This window comes from Cervus canadensis, chromosome 11, assembly GCF_019320065.1.
Source record: "Cervus canadensis isolate Bull #8, Minnesota chromosome 11, ASM1932006v1, whole genome shotgun sequence".
In the NCBI taxonomy this organism is placed as follows: Eukaryota; Metazoa; Chordata; class Mammalia; order Artiodactyla; family Cervidae; genus Cervus; species Cervus canadensis.
The window spans coordinates 4,582,157-4,604,362 of NC_057396.1; the positions used below are offsets into that span (position 1 = coordinate 4,582,157).

General features: G+C 40.4%; 1 long non-coding RNA gene across 3 annotated transcripts in view; it reads left to right on the forward strand.

The window, feature by feature from the left end:
- LOC122450163 overlaps window positions 1-22,206 on the forward strand; it is a 46,379-nt gene that overhangs the window by 16,719 nt on the left and 7,454 nt on the right. For 2 of the 3 annotated variants that reach the window (XR_006272073.1, XR_006272074.1), the window contains 2 exons: window positions 2,751-2,880; window positions 3,065-3,127. This is a non-coding gene — a long non-coding RNA (uncharacterized LOC122450163). Of the gene's footprint in view, window positions 1-2,717; window positions 2,881-3,064; window positions 3,128-22,206 lie in introns of all 3 variants that reach the window. The other variant, XR_006272075.1, reaches the window with a different exon arrangement.

Here is a 22,206-nt window from a genome sequence, read left to right on the forward strand (position 1 = left end):
TCTCTGTTAGTCAACTGTATCTATGAGCTCAGTTTTTTTTGTTGTTGTTTTAAATTCTACATGAGTACTATAGCAGCTTTATTTGTAATAGGCAGAAACAGAAACAAACAAAATGTACCTCAGTAGGTGTATGGCTAAACAAACTGTAGGACACCTATGTTAGGGGAAGCTCACTGACTGAAACCGCCCACCCTGGCCAGGTGCCATAGTACCTTTTGCATGAGTTGTTTTACGACAGGAGGTCTTGGTAAGGAACATGGAACTAATAAGCCACCACCAACCGGAAGAGTTCAAGATAGTTCAGCAAAGTTCAGAAATTGACACCACGTGCCCAACCACCTCCCAGTATCCTCACCTCTAGCATCCATCTTGGCTGAACAAGGCATGCACCACCAGGAAGGACTCTGAGTCAGAATGATTGGCTAAAAATAATCTGGAAACTAATCCCATCATCATAAAACCCGAGACTGCCAGACCTCTTTTCCTGGGTTCCGTTACCCTACTGCTCTCCACCCGGGCACCCGTTCCGATAAAATCTCCTGCTTTGCCAGCACCTGTGTCTTCTTGAACAATTCATTTCCAAGTGTTAGACAAGAGCCTACTTTCGGGCCCTGGAAGGTGTCCCCCTTCCTGCAATAACTATAGTGTGAAAATAAAAAGAAGTGGTCATGTATGGATGTGAGAGTTGGACTGTGAAGAAAGCTGAGCACTGAAAAATTGATGCTTTTGAACTGTGGTGTTGGAGAAGGCTCTTGAGAGTCCCTTGGACTGCAAGGAGATCCAACCAGTTAATCATAAAGGAAATCAGTCCTGGGTTCACTGGAAGGACTGATGCTGAAGCTGAAATTCCAATACTTTGGCCACCTCATGTGAAGAGCTGACTCATTGGAAAAGACCCTGATAATGGGAGGGATTGGGGGCAGGAGGAGAAGGGGACGACAGAGGATGAGATGGCTGGATGGCATCACCGACTCAATGGACATGAGTTTGAGTAAGCTCTGGGAGTTGGTGATGGACAGGGAGGCCTGGCGTGCTGCGATTCATGGGGTCGCAAAGAGTCGGACACGACTGAGCGACTGAACTGAACTGAACACACAAGAATGTGGATAGATTCAGAAAGACATTATGCTAACAGAATTCCTCCTGTCTTATGTACCTCCTCCTATCTGGGGCCAATTCTGTTTCCTTGTTTACTTTGCTTCTTGCATTTGCCAGCTCCTCAGCAATCACTCTGGCGAGCATCCGATGGATCAAGGTTTGGGGAGCCCTCATTCACATCTGGAGAACAAAAATTGCTGATGGCTGTGACATTTCTTATTAATATGGCAGGACATATTTTCATTTCACATTTTAAACTGCTTTTAAGCCCATAAAATATATGATAGCACATCTCTTAAAACATTTCTAACCTACTCAGTGATCAACAATCCAAATGCCTAATGGGCCAGGCAGGTAAGGTAGATATGTCTCTTAGGCCATGCGTTGTATTTAGGAAATGGCTGAGACTGTGACAAGCTGGAAAGAATTCCAAGACAAAGCACTCAAATGCAAATGTTTATAAGACTCAGCCTGGGCCAAAAAAACACAGCAATGACCTGCTAGCAGTCAGGAGCAACCCATCCATGTCTGCCTGCTGTGGCATCCTGTTTCACTGCAGACAAGTCTGATTACTAGAAATGTCTTTATGCTGAGCTGATATTTATCTGTGGCAGTTTCTCCCTATTAGCTCTAGTTCTGAGCATTTCCTTCCTATGAAAAGTGTGGACCTGATTTCAGAGTACATTAACTGGACTTGTTGGCATGCAGTTAAGAATTAGTTCCTTTTACTAAGTGCCCAGAGCTGCCTACAGGTAAGCCATGTTTGTCCTCACACAAACCAGAGTAAAAGCAAACTCTGTCATTTAACATATATAAGACATTGAAAATGTGATTTAACCTTTAGATATCTTCCTCTTCAAAATGAGGATAATAATAATAATGGCCAATTTGCAGAGTTACTGTGTGGATAAAATACGAAAACATTAAAATGCCAAGGAAAATGACTGCTTCTGTCAGAAAATGATTGTGACAGAGGACACCCTGGGGCTTATTCAACTTTCTTGGATTTTGTGAGAGTGGAAAATATGCAAATTTTTGTAATAATTTCATAGCCAAGGATCCAAGGTTGAGCTTCCTCTGTTCCCAATCTACCAGGCTTGTTTCCTCATTTTGCCACTAGATGGCAATTGCTCCCCAGAGCATTTAAGCTCCAAGGATGTAAAATCTCCAGAGCTTCCCCGAGGCTTACTTTCATGTTACAAATCAGGCCTAGAGCTGCACCAAGTAACAGGGGGCCTTGCAAAGAGAATTTGTTTTACTCAGTAATTAAGAAATCCAGGGCCCTTTCCTGAAATTGAACCAGGGAAGGGGTGATTGTCCAGAAGAGCCACACATGACTCCCTCACTCCCTCAGCCAGCCTGGGTTTGCTCCTGCTGCCACAAGGCCTTTCCACTTGCCATCGCACCCTCCTGGACCCGCTCCCCGCTGCATTTGGACAGCATGCTCCGTTATGTGTTTACTTACAAGCTCGCAGCCCCCTTACCGTAAGTCCCAGGACAGCTGGGGCTGTGTCCTGTTCCCCAGACCATCCCCAGCCTCAATAACTGTGCCCACTACATCATAATAAACATTCACTCGATAAGAGTACCAAAGTTCTCAAACGTTGCTCTTCCTCTAGCTGAAACAACACTTGCTGTTTTCCTTATGAAAGCAAATCCAGGTGCCAGAGAAAGAGAGACACTCCAAACAGCCCGGAGCTGGATGTGGCAATGGTCCCCACCCCCCACCAGTGGAAATCACATCTCATCTCCGACGTGTATCTTGAGTCTCCAGTAATGACGGTAAGGCTAATAGACTAACCTGAGATAGTTGGGGGAGAGTTAGGCATGATGCTTTCCTTTCCTTATCAGTAACATGGCTTCTAATGTAATAGTCATTGTAGAGAAAAAGCTGTTGCCAAAATCCCAGATTCCTTTGTTTGGTACATGCCTCAAACTCAAGTTAATTCATCCTCTCCTTCCACAGTCTGTCCCTGACGATGGCGTCCCAGCTGCAGGACTTCAGTCATTGTTCTCCTTGACCCCACAGGTAATGGTCACCCTCTAATGATCCTGCCTCAACCTTGCCTTGACGTCCCCCTTCTCCATCCTTCCCTGAGCTGTCACAAAAGGCTATTTGATAAAATGCACAGCACAGACTGTGACCTGCTCAAACCCCCCTATGGACACTTTTCGTTTTATCTTGTTTGTGAAACCTTTTCTCTCCCTGCCCTTCTGAATAGAAATGAACCTCTGTTCCATGTGCCTCCACTTGTCTCATGTAGATTTCTCTCAAAGCATCTATCCCTCTTTATTGCAGTGAATTTTTATCTGCTGATTTTCACTAGAACAACATAAAGGCTGGACCATAGTTTATTCATTTGTTTGCTGTTTTTTATGCCCAGCACCTAAAAATGTATCTGGAGCATTTTGATGCCCATGATTGTTCCCCATTACCTACCAAATAAATTCCAGCCTCTTGTCCTATATCATTCAAAAGGAATAGCACATCCCTTGGTGACTTCCCCACATGTCCCAGCCGCTCCCAGGCAGGCTGAACACCCTGTGTCCATGCTAGCACATATCAGTGCCCCGGAGAGAGTCCTCTGAATGATAATTGATAATTATTGATAATTGATAAATGATAATTGAGTGTATGATGGTAGATCTTACTACCATCTGGTGCAATCTAGTCAGAATGCATGCTAAGTAGCTTCAGTCGTATCCAACTCTTTGTGACCCTGTCGACCATAGCCCACCAGGCTCCTCTGTCCATGGGATTCTCTAGGCAAGAATACTGGAGTGGGCTGCCATGCCCTCCTCCAGGGGATCCTCCCGACACAGACTGCTTGGGTTCAAATCTCCCTTTCACAATTTACTGACTATGTGACTTGGACAAGTATTCCATTACCTTTATGGGCCTCTCTTTCCTCATTGGCAAAAAGGTGCTAATGTTAATATGTTTCCCATATTTTTTTGGTTATGGGTTTTTGTTGTTGTTGTTGTTTTGAGGATTGGATTAATATATGTGTGGAGAAGGGATAGGCTACCCACTCCAGTATTCTTGGGCTTCCCTTGTGGCTCAGCTGGTAAAGAATCTGCCTGCAATGCAGGGGTTGCAAAGAGTCGGACACTACTGAGTTACTTTCAGTTTCACTTTAACATATGTGAAGCTCTGGAACATCTTGATATGTAGTAAGCATGCAATTAATTTTAATTATTATTAAGCACCTGCTACATGTAAACTATGGGCTTCCCTGATGGCTCAGTGGCAAAGACTGCCTTTAGTTCAGGAGCCACAGGAGACATGGGTTTGATCCCTGGGTCAGAAGACCTCCTAGAGGAGGGCCCAGCAACCCACTCCAGTATTCTTGCCTGGAAAATCCTGTGGACAGAGGACTTTGGAAGGCTACAGTCCATAGGGTCACAGTGAAAGTGAAGTCACACAGTTGTCATTGACTCTTTGCAACCCCGTGGATTGTAGCCCACCAGGCTTCTCCCTCCATGGGATTCTCCAGGCAAGAATTCTGGAGTGGGTTGCCATTTCCTTTTCCAAGGGATCTTCCCGACCCAGGGATCAAACCTGGGTCTCCCACATTGCAAGCAGATGCTTTAACCTCTGAGCCACCAGGAAAGCCCGCAGAGTAGAGCTTTGAGTTGAGCGATTGAGCATGCATGCATACATAAACTATGGTGCTAGAAACTTGACCTATATTACACCCAATTCTTACAACACCAGAAGGAGGCAAGTTTTCCTCCTTCAACTGGTAAGAGGGCTGCGGCCCATAGAGGTTAAGTGTCTTTTGTCAATTCACGTGGTCAGGAAGTGCTGGGACAAGGATTTGAACCCAAAACTGTCTCTTTCCTCTCTGCTAACTCTTTCTAAATCATTTTAGTCAGCTGCATACCATTTATGAGACTTTTGGCATATGTGTACTATTGTTTGCTAAGTATTCTTTAATTTGGCTCTTTTTCCTATGAATAGAGTGTAAATGTAATCTTCATTTCACTTTCACAAATGAGATTGATGTGTTCACCAATTATCCTAGTTCACATTAAAATAAATACTAAATTCTTCAATGTTTATCCATCTTTCAGTGAAAAATATAAAATATTTCACATTCCTTGGTCAACACAGTACTGGGCCATGCTGCTTAACCTGTTTTGATCTACATGAGTTTTATCATTTGCTTTGGCAGTACATATACTAAAATTGGAACAATATTTGAGTTTTACAAGAATTAAGTAGTTGATCTTCTGTATTACAATGTGCATATATTTAACAATACTGTACTATACACTTAAAAGTTTAAGAAGGCATATTTCATGCTGCAAGTTTTTGCCACAGTGAGAGTGAGAAAGCAAAAAAAAAAAAAAATTTACACAAGAATAAAAATAAGAGAGAGAGCCAGAAATGTGTAGTTAAAATAATACAGGACCAAATAATAATAATAATCATAATAATAATAATACAGGACCTCAATTCTAGACTTCAGTCAACTGCTTGATTAGCTTTGATACGTTTGGCAATTCACTCAATAGTCACTTTCTCTTATCTCTTACATATGGATAATACCACATGCTACAGCTCTTTAAGAATTAAAAAGAATACATTTGAATCAGTTCTAATGAGGTGGATGAAACTAGAGCCTATTATAGAGAGTGAAGTAAGCCAGAAAGAAAAACACCAATACAGTATACTAATGCATATATATGGAATTTAGAAAGATGGAAACAATAACCCTGTATGCGAGACAGCAAAAGAGACACAGATGTATAGGACAGTCTTTTGGACTCTGTGGGAGAGGGCGAGGGTGGGATGGTTTGGGAGAATGGCACCGAAACCTATATATTATCATGTGAAATGAATCTCCAGTCCAGGTTCGATGCATGAGGCAGGGCGCTCAGGGCCGGAGCACTGGGATGACCCAGAAGGATGGGATGGGGAGGGAGGTGGGAGGGAGGGTCAGGATGGGGGACACAGGTGCACCCATGGCTGATTCATGTCAACGTATGGCAAAAACCACCACAATATTGCAAAGTAATTAGCCTCCGACTAAAATAAATAAATTTATATTTTTAAAAAAAGATACTATAGGAAAAATTAAATTAGCAACTTATGGGGTAATATTGTGAGAAATGTAAAGTACCCCATAAATCAATACTTTAATTATTCCTTTTGCAAAATAATAATAACTTGTATTCACACCAGAATCAAATTATAATAATACAGGACCATAATGATATGCTCTTGTCAATAATCCAGTAGAAATTGTTATTAGATTTCAAACCAATCAACCCTTTCAAGGGAAACTGTGCTTCTCATAGAAATGGAATTTCCTTGACTAAGTTTCTCCAGAGGCAAAGTTTTCTCTTTATTTTGGGCATATAAATACAATGAAGATGCAGTTCAAAATTTTTTATTCTCGCAACAAAAGATTGAAAATGACTTGTGTTCAGACCAGAGAAACTGAAAAGTTCAGCATCCACTTGCCAATTACAAAATCCTATATGCTGAAAATTTTGAACATGTTCTCAAGTCTCATCTTGGTCCTGCACACAAGATGAGACACAAATTAACCTGGATTTTACACATGATCAGTGCACTTTCTATACACAACTCAATACTGCAGGTGATATTTTCTCATAAATTTAAGTATTTATTTGCATCCATGGAGCCCCTTACCTAAAGGAAGTTCTGGTGCCATTTTTACTTTACTGCATGTTGCTTTTCACTTTGCTTAACAAATACAATCTGGGGATGTTCATAATACACTTCAACACACAAATACTATTGGTTCTACAATGTCTGTCAACATAGGTGAAAATCAAGCACTTTAAAATTTTATTTTATTAAAAAAGAATTACTTCACTTATAAATTAAAAAGCTCTTGAGGATATTTATTCTTGGTAGAAGTAAACTTCAATTTATATGCCAGTTTTGAGAAACTGGCAATGGCCATCTGGAATGCTGTGTTGGACACAAAGAGAAAAACATGCCATAATGCTCTCTAACTGCCAAGGGCCCAGGTGGCAGGGGTGAAGGGAGCTGGTCACCTACTTGCCATTTTTCATCTAATCCAACCCATTAAACTGTCGAGACATTATTCCCCATCAGTTCTTTTTCTTCCACCAGCATTCCCTTATTGGATAAGCAGTAGGGCCAGGTTTTCCCAGAGACAGTAGTAAGTAAAGGAGGAAGGAAAGTCTGACAACTCTCCTGACCCCAGAGTGACGGTGCCTTAGGGGACCCAGAGCCACCAGCAGGGAGCTGAAAGGCTGAGAGATGATGTGCTAGGTGGGGCATTTCAGTGAGGAGGGCAAAGAAGGAAACTCGAGGCACAGAACCAGCCAGACACAAGAGGATCCTGGCAGGTAAACACTGTTTAATGTGATGAGTGTGTATTAAACCTGAAATCAGCATGTAGCCCCTGTCAGTGAGCCAGCAGTGCCTCTAAGTGCTTACTCTGGCTCTTGCATGTGTATATTTTTCTGCTCTAACACATACTTAAGGCAGATGCTGGGTTGTGGTGAGGGATCTTATTTATGGTTATTTACTTGAACCAAGCTGTGATGCTCGTGTGGACAAGTCTCTACTTATTTTGTCCCTTTTGAAGGATTAAAAAAAAAAAAAATCCTCCTACTGATTCTCCTGCTGTAATTCTTCCTGTTTTTTCTGGTTCTTAGAAAAGAAGGAAAGTATTTAGAGTGGTGATGCTTACTCCAAAAGCTACAAGAGAAAAGCCAGAGGTCCTTCCTTTGCTAGCAAGACTAGAACTCTTTTTCAGAAAATGTTAAAGGACCACTGTGCCTTAGAATTAATTAGCAGGCCTGAGGTGCTATCCTTAGAAAGCTCTGCTTGCGAGATTGGCCTTTGGATGGCTTTCAGAAACATGATCTTGGAAGGGTTCCCACCATTAACAAATTCAGTGGCTTACTGTGCCTAAACTGCTTGTGCAATCAATGTGGTTTGTGCAGAACACCTGCTTTCCTTCTGGAAGTCTGGAATTTGGATTCATGCCTGGCAGAGGCAGGAAGAGGGGCCATATCAACTGCACCCAATAAAAGCCCTGGTCAGTGAGTCTCTAGTGAGCTTCCCTCGTTGACAACAATTCACACATCTCATCATAACTCATTGCTAGGAGACTTAAGAATGTCCTATGTGATTCCATTGGGAAAGAACGCTTGCAAACTTGCACCTGGCTTCCCCTAGACTTGGTCCTTCTGCTTTTGCCTTTGCTGACTTTTCTCTGTACCCCTTCACTACAGTAAATCATAGCCATGAATGCTACTGTATGTTGAGTCCTGTCCATTCTCCTATAAACTATGCCATAGATTTTATTTTCTTGGGCTCCAAAATCACTGCAGGTGGTGACTGCAGTCATGAAATTAAAAGACACCTTCTCCTTGGAAGAAAAGCTATGACAAACCTAGACAGCATATTAAAAAGCAGAGATATCCCTTTGCCAACACAGGTTTGTATAGCCAAAGCTATAGTTTTTCCAGTAGTCATGTACGGATGTGAGAGTTGGACCATAAAGAAGGCTGAGCACTGAAGAATTGATGCTTTTGAACTGTAATGTTGGAGAAGACACTTGAGAGTCCCTTGGACAGCAAGGAGATCAAACCAGTCAATCCTAAAGGAGATCAGTCCTGAATATTCATTGGAAGGAATGGCACTGAAGGTGAAACTCCAATACTTTGGCCACCTAATGGGAAGAGCTGATTCTTTGGAAAAGATCTTGATGCTGGGAAAGATTGAAGTCAGGAGGAGAAGGGGGTGACAAAGGATGTGATGGTTGGATAGAATCACCAACTCAGTGGACATGTGTTTGAGCAAACTCCAGGAAACAGTGAAGGACAGGGAAACGTGGTGTGCTGCAGTCCATGGGGTCACAAGAAGTCAGACATGACGTTGCCACTGAACAACAACAAGGATGAACATGGGGAATCCTTCAATACAACCACTTTTGCTTTACCATACTCTAGGGATATAAGAAATGGGATCTGAAACTTAAATATAAGGTGTGAACTCCATAATCATCAGCTAGAGAATCAATCTATGTCTTGGACATGTGGGGAAACATGATGAACTTTCTGTAGCAATTGCAGAAGGGATATTTTTCCCTTGAAAAGTATCATTTAATTTGTAACCTGATCCTGTATGGAAGAAAAGAAAGTTGCTGTGTAAGAAAATGCAAATTAACACGAATGATCTTCCTTGCAGTAGATCTCAAAACTAGAGTTAACACGAATGATCTTCCTTGCAGTAGATCTCAAAACTAGAAATCTAAGATTCCTTCTTACATTTTTTTAGGCCCTCCCCACGTTTAAGGGCATTTAAGAGTTGGTGATGAACAGGGAGGCCTGGCATACTGCAGTCCATGTGGTCACAAAGAGTTGGACACGACTGAGCGACTGAACTGAACTGAACTGAGAAGACCTTAAATGGAAGGACCTCAGAGCTCATCACCCCTCCTATGAGAACAGAAATCCTCTTTAGAACATGCCTCTCAGTTACTGCTTGAGCATTTCCCTTACACTTAACGGCTTCTCTAGTCTGTCCTCCAAAGTGCCCTAAGGAAATAATTCTTTTTGGCAAAGAAGTAGTTACAGATGTAGTGCAAATCAGATTCACAAATATTAATATCTTTAAGCATGCTTGTTTTCACTTTAAAAAATCATCTGAATTTTGCTTTCTATTTCATTGTATGCTTGTGTTTGCTTAACATAAAAATAGTATGGATTCAGGTATAACCTGGCACATGCATGTTTCTACAGAGATTTTATCACCTTTCTGAAAGGCACAGACTGAAATAAAATACAAATTATGTAATATTTTCCTAATTAAAGGACACATAAATGCACAAAGGAAAAAGGACAATAGTCATACATAAACTCCTTCTGTCCTCAAGATAACTACTAATATTTAAGTGCAGGTGTCAGAAAGAAAACTTTTTTCAAGGAAAAAACGAGCAACTATAATATATTGTGATAGATTCTACTTACATAAAATAATAAGAAAGAAAGAAAAAAGAAATTGGGTATTAAAATTTCAATAGAAGATAGTGACTGCAAATCTAATTTTGACTAGAAGATCTAGTAGTGAGAGAGACAGAAAATTAGATATAATAACCATGTTTCCATTTTAAAACATACCTTTCCAGCAAGGATCTAAATGCTTTAGATCCAATATGGCAAAGACAGAGGCCAGAAAATTGAAGAAAAGCTGTCTACACATTTATTTACCTTGATTCTTTGCTAATGTAAGGTTAGGCATCTATGTACCCTTTAGTTATATTCACTCAGGTGCTGTCAGCAGAATCATTGCACAGGTTCAGAGCAGTGTTGAGAATGTACTTTCCAGTTATATATACACATCTTTCTAAGAGGTAGAGAATTGGATCTCCTAAGAAAAATGACTGTGTTTACAAGACTATTAATCTCCGTGTTTGGCCAAATAGGAGACCTAACAAGGTGTCAAGGGCCTAAAATAAGTGAATGCTGCATATATGTGCATACATGTGCACACACACATGTGCAAACACATATGCACACCAGGGAAGACAGAGGGAGAAGTATATGGAGGGGCAACACTTCTATTGAACAATAGTAACTTTCCTTCAGGCATCTGGCTAAAAAGACTGGATTTGCTCCAGTGTTTGGAAACTTGATGTAGCTACAGTGTTTGAAAGAAACTGAGAACTTGCCCTGTAGGAACTTGTCCAAGTTCTACTTCTGGTGGTGGTATGGTGTGTGTGTACTGTCTCTTCAGTCATGTCCTACTGTTTGCAACCCCATGGACTATAGCCTGCCAGGCTCCTCTGTCCATGAAATTTCCCAGGCAAGAATACTGGAGTGGGTTGCCATGCCCTCCTCCAGGGGATCTTCCCAACCCAGGGATTGAACCTGGGTCTCTTACATCTCCTGCCTTGGCAGGCAGGTTCTTTACCACTGAGCCACCTGGGAAGCCAGGTGGTGGGTATTGGTGATACAGTAGTGAGCACAACTGCCTTTCAGTTGTGCTCCTGCAAGTGATTTCACATCTCTGAGCCCGTTTTCCCATCAATAAAGTGAGAATCACAATATCCACCTAGAAGGATTCAAGTTAGTATAATTTAGACTGTCTGTAATAAATACTTAATAATGAGCACTCAGATGGTAGTTATTGCTGATAAAATAAAACAATTTACATGAAAGCACTTTGGAATCTATACAGCTATTGAAAGTAGGAGGAAGCCAAACCTTACTGGAATGCTAATATTTAGAACTAAGGACTGCAATTATTAAGGGCCTCATTGACTAAAGAAGGCAAATAGCTTTCACCTCTCAATATCTGCTGAAAGAAGTGCTGCCTTGTGGGGGAAAAAAAAAATCCAGAAGCCATATCCAGACTCAGAAAGAGTTTTTGAGAAATTAGTTATGTCTTCCATGAGTACAGGATGGAAAATGAATTCCAACACTCATGCCTGGCATTGTAGTCTTAGGTCATGGAAAGAACTCTGACCTCAAGCCCACCTCCAGCACTTATGGAAAAGCTCCTGCTTGCATCCTGGCTCCGATCTGCAGCTGCTCCTTTTAAGGTTATGGAAAAAGATTTCATGAACAGAAAATGTCAGTTGTAAACATCAGACTCGTATGGTGTACACATGGGTGAGACCCACAATATCCCAAACTTTGCAAGTTCGTCCAAATACTTAATCTCAAATTACTGAGTAACAGCAAAAAAGAGCAGAGAATCTTGCCAACCACAATCCAAAGACAAAATTGGACATCAGTTCCCACTAACATGAGAGCAGTTATAGTGCTACTTTTAGGGTTTTATGAGGAATAAATTAGATGAATATTTATTAAATGCCTAGAGTAGGATCTAAAACATAACAATCCTTCAATATTATTTAGCTGTTATGATGATGAACATGATTTATTGTCTGTTGTTTCAACAATTTATGATGATTTGATTTAGGTCATACCTAGATGGTCTCATGTTTTTCCCTACTTTCTTCAATTTAAGTCTGAATTTTGCAGTAAGAATTTCATGATCTGAACCACAGTCAGCTCCTGGTCTTCTTTTTGCTGACTATATAGAGCTCCTCCATCTTCAGCTGCAAAGAATATAATCAATCTGATTTCAGTATTGACCATCTGGTGATGTCTGTGTGTAGAGCTGTCTCTTGTGTTGTTGGAAGAGGGTGTTTGCTATGATCAGTGTGTTCTCTTAGCAAAACTCTGTTAGCCTTTGCTCCGCTTCATTTTGTAGTCCCAAGGCCAAACTTGCCTGTTAATCCAGGTATCTCTCTTTTTAAAATTTTTTAAAAATGTGTTTGTTTTTTAATTGAAGGATAAATGTTTTACAGAATTGTTTTGGTTTCTTCCAAACATCAACATGAATCAACCATAGGTAAGCTTGTGTCCCCTGCCTCTTGAACCTCCCTCCCTCCAGGTATTGCTTGACTTCCTATTTTTGCATTCCAATCCCTTATGATAATGTAAAGGGTATCTTTATTGGTGTTAGTTCTAGAAGGTCTTGTAGGTCTTCATAGAACAATTCAACTTCAGCTTCTTCGGCATTAGTGACTAGGGCATAGACTTGATTTAATGTGATGTTGAATGGTTTGACTTGGAAACAAACCAAGATCATTCTGTCATTTTTGAGATTGTGCCCAAGTACTGCATTTCAGACTCTTGTTTTGACAAATAGATTCAAGGGATTATTTTTGGTAGACAGAGTTCCTGAAGAACTATGAATGGAGGTTCACAACATTGTACAGGAGGCAGTGACCAAAACTATCCCAAAGAAAAAGAAATGCAAGAAGGCAAAATGGTTGTCTGAGGGGGCCTTACAAATAGCTGAGAAAAGAAGAGAAGCAAAAAGCCAAGGAGAAAAGGAAAGATATACCCAACTGAATGCAGAGTTTCAAAGAAAAGCAAGGAGAGATAAGAAAGCCTTCTTAAGTGAACAATGCAAAGAAATAGAGGAAAACAATAGAATGGGAAAGGTCAGAGATCTCTTCAAGAAAATTAGAGATACTAAGGGACCATTTCATGCAAAGATGGGCAAAATAAAGGACAGAAATGGCAAGGACCTAACGAAAGCAGAAGAGATTAAGAAGAGGTAGCCAGAATACACAGAAGAACTGTACAAAAAAGGTCTTAATGACCCAGATAACCATGACGGTGTGGTCACTTACCTAGAGCCAGACACCCTGGAGTGCAACTGGGCCTCAGGAAACATCACTGTGAACAAAGCTAATGGAGTTGATGAAATTCCAGCTGAGCTATTTCAAATCCTAAAAGATGATGCTGTTAAAATGCTGCACTCAATATGCCAGCAAATCTGGAAAACTTGGGAGTGGCCACAGGACTGGAAAAGGTCAGTTTTCATTTCGATAGAAAAGAAAGGCAATGCCAAACAATGTCCAAATTACCATACAATTACACTCATTTCACACGCTAGCAAGGTAATGCCCAAAATCCTTCAAGCTAGACTTGAGCAGTACATGAAGCAAGAACTTACAGATGTACAAGCTGGATTTGGAAAAGGCAGAGGAACCAGAAATCAAACTGTCAACATCTATTGGATCATAGAAAAAAGCAAGGGAATTGCAGAAAAGCATCTATTTCTGCTTCACTGACTATGCTAGAAACTTTGTGTGGATCACAAAATACTGTGGAAAAAAAATTTTTTTAATTTTTTTTCCATTTATTTTTATTAGTTGGAGGCTAATTACTTTACAATATTGTAGTGGTTTTTGCCATACATTGACATGAATCAGCCATGGATTTAACCACCACCCAAGAGCCAATAAGTTCCAGAGCAAGACATACCACGCAAGTTCTCCAGCAACGCAGGAACATAGCCCTAAGCGTCAACATACAGGCTGCCCAAAGTCACACCAAACACATAGACCCATCTCAAAACTCACTACTGGACATTCCATTGCACTCCAGAGAGAAGAAATCCAGTTCCACGCATCAGAACACCGACGCAAGCTTCCCTAACCAGGAAACCGTGACAAGCCAATCATCCAACCCCACCCACTGGGAGAAACCTCCACAATAAAAAGGAACCACAGACCACCAGAACACAGAAAATTCTTAAAGAGAGGAGAATAGCAGACCACCTTACCTGCCTCCTCTAGCAGGTCATAAAAACCTATAAGCAGGTCAAGAAGCAACAGTTAGAACTGGACATGGAACAACGGACTGGTTGAAAATCCGGAAACATCAAGGTTCTATCTTGTCACCCTGCTTATTTAACTTATATACAGAACATCATGCAAAATGCCAGGCTGAATGACTCACAAGCTGGAATCAAGATTGCCAGTAGAAATATAAACAACCTCAGATATGCAGATGATACCACTCTAATGGCAGAAAGCAAAGAGGAATTAATGAACCTCTTGATGAGGGTGAAAGAGGAAAGAGAAGAAGCTGGCTTGAAACTCAACATTAAAAAAAACTAGGATCATGGCATTCAGTTCCATCTCTCTCTCTTTAGCTGCTAAGTCATGCCCAGCTCTTGTGGCCCCAGGGACTGCAGCCTTCCAGGCTCCTCTGTCCATGGGATTCTCCAGGCAAGAATGTTGGAGTGGGTTGCCATTTCCTTCTCCAGGGGATCTTCCCAACCCAGGAATCAAACCCAGGTCTCCTGCATTGCAGGCAGATTCTTTACCAACTGAGCTATGAGGGAAGTCCAATGGCAAATAGATGGGGGAAAAGTGGAAGCAGTGACAAATTTTTCTCTTCTTGGGCTTCAAAATCACTGCACATGGCAACTGCACCCATGAAATTAGAAGATGCTTGCTTCTTGGAAAAAAAGCTATGACAAACCTAGAGAATGTGTTAAAAAGCAGAGACATCGCTTTGTCAACAAAGGTCCATATAGTCAAAGCTATGGTTTTTCCAGTAGCCATGTACAGATGTTAGAGTTGGACCATAAACAAGACTGAGAGCTGAAGAATCAATGCTTTTGAACTGTGGTGTTGGAGAAGACTCTTGAGAGTCCCTTGGACCACAAGGACATCAAACCAGTCCATCCTAAAGGAAATCAACCCTGAATATTTACTGGAATGACTGTTGCTTAAGCTGAACCTCCAATACTTTGGCCACCTGATGCCAAGAGCCAACTCATTGGATGAGATCCTGATGCTGAGTAAGATTGAAGGCAAAAAGAGAAGAGGTTGGCAGAGGATGAGTAGGTTAGATACCATCACCAGCTCAGTAGGCATGAATCTGAGCAAACTCCGGAAGATAGTGAAGGACAGAAGAGCCTGGCATACTACAGTCCATGGACACGCAAAGAGTCAGACATAACTTGGCAACTGAAAAAGAACAACAACAACAAATGGAGTTGTACACGAAATGTGTTCATTATAAATTATGAGCTATATTGAGCAGGTCTGCAACCAGAACTAATTTAGAGAAATGAAACTGCAGCAGATCTTGCCTGTGGTAAGCATAAAACAGGGACTCCATAGAAAGTGAGGTCACTCAGTCGTGTCCAACTCTTGCGACCCCAAGGACTGTAGCCTGCTAGGCTCCTCTGTCCATGGGATTCTCCAGGTAAGAATACTTGAGTGAGTTGCCATTTCCTTTTCCAGGGGATCTTCCTGACACAGAGATCGAACCCAGGTCTCCCACACTGCAGGCAGATTCTTTACCATCCGAGCCACCAGGGGCTCTCTAGGGACTCCATATTGGTTCTCAAATTGAAGCAGATTTAGAGTCAGGCCTGAGTTCACATCCTGAAGCTTCTTATTGGCTGTGGCAAGTTGTTTAATTTCTCATTTGTTTGCCTATGTGTAAAATAGGAAACAGTAATGTCTCTATTTTATAGTTGTTGTGAAGGTGAACCTAAATGAGATTGTGAATGTTTAATCTGAATACCCACATATATACAGTCCACTAATATCAATGTACAAATTTTTTAATCCCAGGATTTTGGGAGAACCTCAGCCCCTCCCTCAAAATTCTTGTGAAATTTTTTTTTCTTTCCGTTTTTCTCAGCTCTTGAATTCCCCCTTTTTCTTTGTAATTAATAAGTATTTCCTTTACAAAGTACTTTGAGACCATGCAAATGTCTCATCATTAAACTATTTTTAACTTACATATTTATGAATTAATTGAGTCCCATTTTATTCAATTATATTATACTTCTATAATTATTTATTTTGATATACAAAGTGCTCCAGATTTGGTCAACAGGACCCCTTCAAGCTAGTTATTCCATCTTTTTGTCAGTCTCTGTTATTCTTTAAACAATTTCTTACTTTTTAGCCAAACAAGATATTTCAGGCTTATTTTGTACTTTTCCTTTCTCATCCCAGAAATCAGTCATTTCTCTAAGAAGCCTTGGTCCCTTAGAGGAGAGAATGATGTTTAGAAACCAAGATCTACTCTACACAGAAAACCCTAAAGACACCACCAGAAAATTACTAGAGCTAATCAATGAATATAGTAAAGTTGCAGGATATAAAATTAACACACAGAAATCTCTCACATTCCTATAGCTAACAATGAGAAAACAGAAAGAGAAATTAAGGAAAAAATTCCACCCACCACTGCAATGAAAAGAATAAATATTTAGGAATAAATCTACCTAAATAAACAAAAGACCCTAAATATAGTAAACTATAAAAGACTGATGAAAGAAATCAAAGATGAGACAAATAGCTGGAGAAATACACCATGTTCATGCATCAGAAGAATCAATAGAGTGAAAATGAGTATACTATCCCAAGCAATCTATAGATTCAGTGCAATCCCTATCAAGCTGCCAATGGAATTTTTCAGAGAACTAGAACAAATAATTTCACAATTTATATGGAAATACAAAAAACCTTGAATAGCCAAAGCAATCTTGAGAAAGAAGAATGGAACTGGAGGAATCAACCTGCCTGACTTCACACTATTCTACAAAGCTACAGTCATCAAGACAGTATCACAGCAGGATCCTCTATGACCCACCTCCCAGAGTAATGAAAATAAAAGCAAAAATAAACAAATGGGAACTAATTAAACTTCAAAGCTTTTGCACAACGAAGGAAACTATAAGCAAGGTGAAAAGACAGCCTTCAAAATGGGAGAAAATAATAGCAAATGAAGCAACTAAGAATTAATCTCAAAAATATATAAGCAGCTCATGCAGCTCAATTCCAGAAAAATAAATGACCCAATCAAAAACTGGGCCAAAGAACTAAACAGACATTTCTCCAAGGAAGACATACAGATGGCTAACAAACACATGAAAAGATGCTCAACATCACTTATTATCAGAGAAATGCAAATCAAAACCACAATGTGGTATCATCTCATGCCGGTCAGAATGGCTGCTATCAAAAATCTACAAACAATAAATTCTGGAGAGCGTGTGGAGAAAAGGGAACCCTCTTACACTGTTGGTGGTAATGTAAACTAGTACAGCCACTATGAAGAACAGTGTGGAGATTCTTTAAAAAACTGGAAATAGAACTGCCATATGACCCAGAAATCCCAGTCCTGGGCATACACACCGAGGAAAGCAGAATCAAAAGAGACACGTGTACCCCAATGTCCATCTCAGCACTGTTTACAATAGCTAGGACATGAAAGCAACTTAGATGCCCATCGGCAGACAAATGGATAAGAAAGCTGTGGTACATATACACAGTGGAATATTACTCAGATATTAAAAAGAATACATTTGAATCAGTTCTGATGAGATGGATGAAACTGGAGCCGATTATACAGAGTGAAGTAAGTCAGAAAGAAAAACACCAATACAGTATATTAACACATATATATGGAATTTAGAAAGATGGTAATGATGACCCGATATGCAAGACAGCAAAAGAGACACAGATGTATAGAACAGACTCTTGTACTCTGTGGGAGAAGGTGAGGGTGGGATGATCTGAGAGAATAGCATTGAAACATGTATATTACCGTATGTGAAATGAGTCACCAGTCCAGGTTCAATGCATAAGACAGGGTGCTCAGGGCTGGTGCACTGGGATGACCATGAGGGATGGAATGGGGAGGGAGGTGGGAGGGGGTTCAGGATGGGGAACACATGTACACCCATGGCTGATTCATGTCAATGTATGACAAAAATTGCCACAATATTGTAAAGTAATTAACCTCCAATTAAAATAAATAAATTAATTTTAAAAAGAAAGAAAGAAAAGAAACCAAGATCTAGGTGCTAGTTTTGTGTAATACTATGGGGGTGCCACAGCTCCAGGACTCCTTCATTGGATAAAGCTGAATGTAGATGTATATACAATCAAATGCACAGATATATCCACCAACTTATATGTATACATATGTGTATGTATATACACAACTAAACATATTTCTCTATCTATATACATTGAAAAGCATGAGTTCATACTAATATCTCCTTTCAATCCAACATCTAGTTTTTTCTCTTCCCTTATTTATAATGCTATTTTCTGACTTTGAAAAACATAGTTCCCATTATCCTTTCAATATTTACTGAATTAATTGATCCTCCTGTAGAAAACATAGTTCCCATTATCCTTTCAATATTTACTGAATTAATAGATCCTCCTGTATGTAACAAACCTCCTCGTATATAACAGACAAACCTAGACCTCAGGCATATGCCCTTTCAACACGTCTCAGGCCCCAATACCCCTCACTGGGTTGCCATCACCCACACACCTGCATGGACACCCTCTTCATCTCTTCACGATCAGGTATGTTGTGCTGGGCTCCCCCACTGATAGACACCTTCTCATCCCATTTGGGCTTTACATCCTGTTCTGGACCATCATTATTTCCTTAATTTCACTCAGTGGCTTCTGGATTGAATTGTTTGAAAAGGAAAATATAGAAAGGGAAAGAGGAAAAATGAGGAATTTATCCTTTGTGATAGTGTTTTGATAAGAAACATGAACAAGTACATACTAAAAAATCAAAATTTTTGCTAAAAGGTGGGCAAGATGTTTAGATATTACATCTCTCAACTGCCAATGAGATGGCCTGTATGAGTGGTTGTTGTTTCTGTTTCGTCACTAAGTCGTGTCTGACACTTTGTGACCCCAAGGACTGTACCAGGCTCCTTTGTCCATGGGATTCCCCAGCAGGAATACTGGAGTGGGTTGCCATTTCCTTCTCCAATGGATCTTCCCAACCCAGGAATCAAGCCCGCATCTCCTGCATTGACAGGAGGATTCTTTACCACTGAACCACCAGGGAAGCCATAGATAAGTGGACTGTAACATAAAAATTTTTTATGAGCCCACTCTCAACCATTCCCCTGCTTTCTCCATCATGATTAGCCTCACTCCTATACCCATTGTCACATTTAACACTTCTGGCAAAGAAGGATACAAATAGGAAACTTAGGACTTCAGTCTAGACAAAATCATGACTGATTTTCAGTGAATCCTCATTCTAAGATAGACTTATAAAGATCCACCAAAAAAAGGATGAGGTGACAACTCAGGCACTAACACAGGAAGTGTCATTAGCATTCATCACGTACTTATTACTCATTTGCTATACTTAGTGTAAGTGGCAAGGTATCTCCTACTTTGCTCTGTGCAAGGCCTATCAGCAGGAGAATGAGTGAAGGCAGAATAGAAGTATTTTAAAAATGAAGTGACTTGGATCTGGAAGGTACTTTTGAGGTCACAGCCTGGTCTGTTGGATATTCACACTGGGAGGGAGTACACTGTCTCCACTTTTCAGCCAACTCCAAAATTTGGATCTCAGGGTGAGATTCTATTCCCTACCTCCTGGGAACTTCTATAGATCCCAGCTCACCCCTCTGAGGTCACACAGAACAAGGTTTTTGTTTTTTTTTTAATTTATTTATTTTAATTGGAGCTAATTACTTTATAATATTGTAGTGGTTTTTCCATACATTGACATGAATCAGCCATGAGTGTACATGTGTTCCCCATCCTGAACCCCCCCCTCCCTCCCCATCCCATCCCTCTGGGTCATCCCAGTGCACAAGCCCCGAGCACCCTGTCTCATGCATGGAACCTGGACTGGCGATCTGTTTCACATATGGTAATGAAAGGTTGTTGCTGAACCACTAAAAGACACTGGGATTCTTGGCCTCCGGAGGAGAAGAATTCAACCCGGGGCCAGAGACGAAGCTTGATCACTCAGAGCTTTTGTGTAATAAAGTTTTATTAAAGTATAAAGGAAATAGAGAAAGCTTCTGACATAGGCATCAGAAGGGGGCAGAAAGAGTACCCCCCTGCTAGTCTTCAGCTGAATGTTATATAGTCACTAGCAGTTTGTTAATGAAACAAAGGACTGTCTTAAAACTCAGAATGGCACCAGGCCCCTCATCCATAAGATATATTTTGGGATAATTTTGGCACCAGATGAGTTATCACGGGCCATAAAACGATTGATTGAATCTTCTAGAAGGGCAGATTACCATACAAATAGTTTCATTTACATAGATTAGGGGAACAATGTCTGAGTATAACATACTGGTTTATCAAGTAGGTTCTGAGCCATTGGCAGAACTGACTTGAAGACAGAGTCTGGGGTAAATGCATAGTACATTAACATAGCTTAAGACAAACATTTCCATAAGAAAAATACATTGGTTAACTCAAGGTTTGAGAATAGTTAACTTCAGGTGGAACCAGGTGTCATTATGGCAACACAGTATTTTAAGAGAAACCTTTTAAAACTTGTATAGAGAAGGGAAGAGAAAATATATATATATATATATATATATATATCCCTAGTTTGTTTCCTCCTGTCGCTTAAGAGAGAGAAAAAATGTCTGGCACTTGCAGCCTGTTTCCTCCATTTGGAGACCCCTGGCCTTCCTGCCTGTTACTCAGTAATATACATGTTTCAGTGCTATTCTCTCAGATCATCCCACCTTCACCCTCTCCCACAGAGTCCAAAAGACTGTTCTATACATCTGTGTCTCTTTTGCTGTCCCGCATATAGGGTTATCATTACCATCTTTCTAAATTTCATATATATGTGTTAGTATACTGTATTGGTGTTTTTCTTTCTGACTTACTTCACTCTGTATAATCAGCTCCAGTTTCATCCATCTCATCAGAACTGATTCAAATGTATTCTTTTTAATATCTGAGTAATATTCCATTGTGTATATGTACCACAGCTTTCTTATCCATTTGTCTGCCGATGGGCATCTAGGTTGCTTCCATGTCCTAGCTATTATAAACAGTGCTGTGATGAACATTGGGGTGCATGTGTCTCTTTCAATTCTGGCTTCCTCAGTGTGTATGCCCAGCAGTGGGATTGCTGGGTCATATGGCAGTTCTATTTCCAGTTTTTTAAGGAATCTCCACACTGTTCTCCATAGCAGCTGTACTAGTTTGCATTACCACCAACAGTGTAAGAGGGTTCCCTTTCCTCCACACCCTTTCCAGAATTTATTGTTTGTAGATTTTTGATAGCAGCCATTCTGACTGGCATGAGATGATACCTCATTGTGGTTTTGATTTGCATTTCTCTGATAATAAGTGATGTTGAGCATCTTTTCATGTGTTTGTTAGCCATCTGTATGTCTTCCTTGGAGAAATGTCTGTTTAGTTCTTTGGCCCAGTTTTTGATTGGGTCATTTATTTTTCTGGAATTGAGCTGCATGAGCTGCTTATATATTTTTGAGATTAATTCTTAGTCAGTTGCTTCATTTGCCATTATTTTCTCCCATTCTGAAGGCTGTAGAACTCTATTGGTATTCAAAGAGAGCTGTTGTGTACCTCCTGTCTTTAGTATGTTTACTTTCTTGACCTATTCCTTACATGATGTGTTTTGAGGGCCTCTTATCTTTTGATTCCTCTCTGTAGAGATTCCAGTCATGACCATTTTCAAATGCAGACTTTAAAACCAATACAGTGGTTCAGGTGTGTTCTGATCAGGGCTGAGATCAGTGAACCATCTCAGCCAGCACATCATCCCTGGCATCTAGTCCTGAAATACATGCATGACAGCAATCTGATGCCTATAAGGCTGGCCACTCTGCTTCTAGACAGTGCTATTGAAGCAAACTGTCATCAAAAAAACCTGGGGAACTCCTGTTCCTCAGTGCCCTGTCTCAAGAGTTTACTACAGCCCCTAATTCCATGGATTACCGTTAAATCTTGTGTAATTTTAATGGAAACTATGATA